The sequence below is a fragment of the Diuraphis noxia genome, unplaced genomic scaffold, assembly GCF_037042655.1.
Source record: "Diuraphis noxia isolate RWA-SAM2 unplaced genomic scaffold, SU_Dnox_SAM2 contig0012, whole genome shotgun sequence".
Taxonomy (NCBI): domain Eukaryota; kingdom Metazoa; phylum Arthropoda; class Insecta; order Hemiptera; family Aphididae; genus Diuraphis; species Diuraphis noxia.
In genome coordinates this window covers 871,753-877,752 of record NW_028301722.1, presented here as the reverse complement: position 1 = coordinate 877,752, position 6,000 = coordinate 871,753, and positions in this window count along the sequence as shown.

Here is a 6,000-nt window from a genome sequence, read left to right as displayed (position 1 = left end):
AAATTTTTTTACGACCTTTTATATTCACCCAAATGTATTGTAAAGACGTGTTTTAGATGTAAAATTATGTGAACTTAACGATAAAAATATAAAAAGTATGATTAGTTCAATACAAATGTCTTTCAACGATATTTAGCGGAATTATCACAATTTTTTACCCAATTTTTTCCCAAATTTTTTTTCTATTTTTTGTATTCACCCAAATGTATTGTAAATACGTGTTTTAGATGTAAAATAATGTGAACTTAACGATAAAAATATAAAAAGTATGATTAGTTCAATACAAATGACTTAGGACGATATTTAGCGGATTCATCACCTGTATTTCAAAATTTTTTTACGACCTTTTATATTCACCCAAATGTATTGTAAACACGTGTTTTAGATGTAAAATAATGTTAACTTAACGTTAAAAATATAAAAAGTATGATTAGTTTAATAGAAATGACTTAAGACGATATTTAGCGGATTCATCACCCGTATTTCAAAATTTATTTACGACCTTTTATATTCACCCAAATGTATTGTAAAGACGTGTTTTAGATGTAAAATTATGTGAACTTAACAATAAAAATATAAAAAGTATGATTAGTTCAATACAAATGTCTTTAAACGATATTTAGCGGAATTATCACCATTTTTTACCCAATTTTTTCCCAAATTTTTTTTCTATTTTTTGTATTCACCCAAATGTATTGTAAATACGTGTTTTAAATGTAAAATAATGTGAACTTAACGATAAAAATATAAAAAGTATGATTAGTTCAATACAAATGACTTTAATCGATATATAGCGAAATTATCACCATTTTTTACCAAATTTTTTCCCAATTTTTTTTTCTATTTTTTGTATTCACCCAAATGTATTGTAAACACGTGTTTTAGATGTAAAATAATGTGAACTTAACGTTAAAAATATAAAAAGTATGATTTGTTTAATAGAAATGACTTAAGACGATATTTAGCGGATTCATCACACGTATTTCAAAATTTTTTTACGACCTTTTATATTCACCCAAATGTATTGTAAAGACGTGTTTTAGATGTAAAATTATGTGAACTTAACAATAAAAATATAAAAAGTATGATTAGTTCAATACAAATGTCTTTAAACGATATTTAGCGGAATTATCACCATTTTTTACCCAATTTTTTCCCAAATTTTTTTTCTATTTTTTGTATTCACCCAAATGTATTGTAAACACTTGTTTTAGATGTAAAATAATGTGAACTTAACGATAAAAATATAAAAAGTATGATTAGTTCAATACAAATGACTTTAATCGATATTTAGCGAAATTATCACCATTTTTTACCAAATTTTTTCCCAAATTTTTTTTCTATTTTTTGTATTCACCCAAATGTATTGTAAACACGTCTTGTTTTAGATGTAAAATAATGTGAACTTAACGTTAAAAATTTAAAAAGTATGATTAGTTTAATAGAAATGACTTAAGACGATATTTAGCGGATTCATCACCTGTATTTCAAAATTTTTTTAGGACCTTTTATATTCACCCAAATGTATTGTAAAGACGTGTTTTAGATGTAAAATAATGTGAACTTAACGTTAAAAATATAAAAAGTATGATTAGTTTAGTAGAAATGACTTAGGACGATATTTATCGGATTCATCACCTGTATTTCATAATTTTTTTACGACCTTTTATATTCACCCAAATGTATTATAAAGATGTGTTTTAGATGTAAAATTATGTGAACGTAACGATAAAAATATAAAAAGTATGATTAGTTCAATACAAATGACTTTTAACGATATTTAGCGGAATTATCACCATTTTTTACCCAATTTTTTCCCAAATTTTTTTTCTATTTTTTTATTCACCCAAATGTATTGTAAATACGTGTTTTAGATGTAAAATAATGTGAACTTAACGTTAAAAATATAAAAAGTATGATTAGTTTAATAGAAATGACTTAAGACGATATTTAGCGGATTCATCACCTGTATTTCAAAATTTTTTTACGACCTTTTATATTCACCCAAATGTATTGTAAAGACGTGTTTTAGATGTAAAATAATGTGAACTTAACGTTAAAAATATAAAAAGTATGATTAGTTTAATAGAAATGACTTTAAACGATATTTAGCGGAATTATCACCATTTTTTACCAAATTTTTTCCCAAATTTTTTTTCTATTTTTTGTATTCACCCAAATGTAATGTAAATACGTGTTTTAGATGTAAAATAATGTGAACTTAACGATAAAAATATAAAAAGTATGATTAGTTCAATACAAATGACTTTCATCGATATTTAGCGAAATTATCACCATTTTTTACCAAATTTTTTCCCAAATTTTTTTTCTATTTTTTGTAGTCACCCAAATGTATTGTAAATACGTGTTTTAGATATAAAATAATGTGAACTTAACGTTAAAAATATAAAAAGTATGATTAGTTTAATAGAAATGATTTAGGACGATATTTAGCGGATTCATCACCTGTATTTCAAAATTTTTTTACGACAATTTTATATTCACCCAAATGTATTGTAAAGACGTGTTTTAGATGTAAAATTATGTGAACTTAACGATAAAAATATAAAAAGTATGATTAGTTTAATACAAATGACTTTAATCGATATTTAGCGAAATTATCACCATTTTTTACCAAATTTTTTTTCTATTTTTTGTATTCACCCAAATGTATTGTAAACAAGTGTTTTAGATGTAAAATAATGTGAACTTAACGTTAAAAATATAAAAAGTATGATTAGTTTAATAGAAATGACTTAAGACGATATTTAGCGGATTCATCACCCGTATTTCAAAATTTTTTTACGACCTTTTATATTCACCCAAATGTATTGTAAAGACGTGTTTTAGATGTAAAATAATGTAAACTTAACGTTAAAATATAAAAAGTATGATTAGTTTAATAGAAATTACTTAAGACGATATTTAGCGGATTCATCACCTGTATTTCAAAATTTTTTTAGGACCTTTTATATTCACCCAAATGTATTGTAAAGACGTGTTTTAGATGTAAAATAATGTGAACTTAACGTTAAAAATATAAAAAGTATGATTAGTTTAGTAGAAATGACTTAGGACGATATTTATCGGATTCATCACCTGTATTTCATAATTTTTTTACGACCTTTTATATTCACCCAAATGTATTATAAAGATGTGTTTTAGATGTAAAATTATGTGAACGTAACGATAAAAATATAAAAAGTATGATTAGTTCAATACAAATGACTTTAAATGATATTTAGCGGAATTATCACCATTTTTTACCCAATTTTTTCCCAAATTTTTTTTCTATTTTTTTATTCACCCAAATGTATTGTAAATACGTGTTTTAGATGTAAAATAATGTGAACTTAACGTTAAAAATATAAAAAGTATGATTAGATTAATAGAAATGACTTAAGACGATATTTAGCGGATTCATCACCTGTATTTCAAAATTTTTTTACGACCTTTTATATTCACCAAAATGTATTGTAAAGACGTGTTTTAGATGTAAAATAATGTGAACTTAACGTTAAAAATATAAAAAGTATGATTAGTTTAATAGAAATGACTTTAAACGATATTTAGCGGAATTATCACCATTTTTTACCCAATTTTTTCCCAAATTTTTTTTCTATTTTTTGTATTCACCCAAATGTATTGTAAATACGTGTTTTAGATGTAAAATAATGTGAACTTAACGATAAAAATATAAAAAGTATGATTAGTTCAATACAAATGACTTTAATCGATATTTAGCGAAATTATCACCATTTTTTACCAAATTTTTTCCCAAATTTTTTTTCTATTTTTTGTATTCACCCAAATGTATTGTAGACACGGGTTTTAGATGTAAAATAATGTGAATTTAACGTTAAAAATATAAAAAGTATGATTAGTTTAATAGAAATGACTTAAGACGATATTTAGCGGATTCATCACCTGTATTTCAAAATTTTTTTACGACCTTTTATATTCACCCAAATGTATTGTAAAGACGTGTTTTAGATGTAAAATAATGTGGACTTAACGATAAAAATATAAAAAGTATGATTAGTTCAATACAAATGACTTTAAACGATATTTAGCGGAATTATCACCATTTTTTACCAAATTTTTTCCCAAATTTTTTTTCTATTTTTTGTATTCACCCAAATGTATTGTAAACACGTGTTTTAGATGTAAAATAATGTGAACTTAACGTTAAAAATATAAAAAGTATGATTAGTTTAATAGAAATGACTTAAGACGATATTTAGCGGATTCATCACCTGTATTTCAAAATTTTTTTACGACCTTTTATATTCACCCAAATGTATTGTAAAGACGTGTTTTAGATGTAAAATAATGTGAACTTAACGTTAAAAATATAAAAAGTATGATTAGTTTAATAGAAATGACTTAGGACGATATTTAGCGGATTCATCACCTGTATTTCAAAATTTTTTTACGACCTTTTATATTCATCCAAATGTATTGTAAAGACGTGTTTTAGATGTAAAATAATGTGAACTTAACGTTAAAAATGTAAAAAGTATGATTAGTTTAATAGAAATGACTTAGGACGATATTTAGCGGATTCATCACCTGTATTTCAAAATTTTTTACGACCTTTTATATTCACCCAAATGTATTGTAAAGACGTGTTTTAGATGTAAAATAATGCGAACTTAACGATAAAAATATAAAAAGTATGATTAGTTCAATACAAATGACTTTAATCGATATTTAGCGAAATTATCACCATTTTTTACCAAATTTTTTCCCAAATTTTTTTTCTATTTTTTGTATTCACCCAAATGTATTGTAAATACGTGTTTTAGATATAAAATAATGTGAACTTAACGTTAAAAATATAAAAAGTATGATTAGTTTAATAGAAATGACTTAGGACGATATTTAGCGGATTCATCACCTGTATTTCAAAATTTTTTTACGACAATTTTATATTCACCCAAATGTATTGTAAAGACGTGTTTTAGATGTAAAATTATGTGAACTTAACGATAAAAATATAAAAAGTATGATTAGTTTAATAGAAATGACTTAGGACGATATTTAGCGGATTCATCACCTGTATTTCAAAATTTTTTTACGACCTTTTATATTCACCCAATTGTATTGTAAAGACGTGTTTTAGATGTAAAATAATGTGAACTTAACGTTAAAAATATAAAAAGTATGATTAGTTCAATACAAATGACTTTAATCGATATTTAGCGAAATTATCACCATTTTTTACCAAATTTTTTCCCAAATTTTTTTTCTATTTTTTGTATTCACCCAAATGTATTGTAAACACGTGTTTTAGATGTAAAATAATGTGAACTTAACGTTAAAAATATAAAAAGTATGATTAGTTTAATAGAAATGACTTAAGACGATATTTAGCGGATTCATCACCTGTATTTCAAAATTTTTTTACGACCTTTTATATTCACCCAAATGTATTGTAAAGACGTGTTTTAGATGTAAAATAATGTGGACTTAACGATAAAAATATAAAAAGTATGATTAGTTCAATACAAATGACTTTAAACGATATTTAACGGAATTATCACCATTTTTTACCCAATTTTTTCCCAAATTTTTTTACGACCTTTTATATTCACCCAAATGTATTGTAAAGAAGTGTTTTAGATGTTAAACTATGTGAACTTAACGTTAAAAATATAAAAAGTATGATTAGTTCAATACAAATGACTTTAATCGATATTTAGCGAAATTATCACCATTTTTTACCAAATTTTTTCCCAAATTTTTTTTCTATTTTTTGTATTCACCCAAATGTATTGTAAACACTTGTTTTAGATGTAAAATAATGTGAACTTAACGTTAAAAATTTAAAAAGTATGATTAGTTTAATAGAAATGACTTAGGACGATATTTAGCGAATTCATCACCTGTATTTCAAAATTTTTTTACGACCTTTTATATTCACCCAAATGTATTGTAAACACGTGTTTTAGATGTAAAATAATGTGAACTGAACGTTAAAAATATAAAAAGTATGAT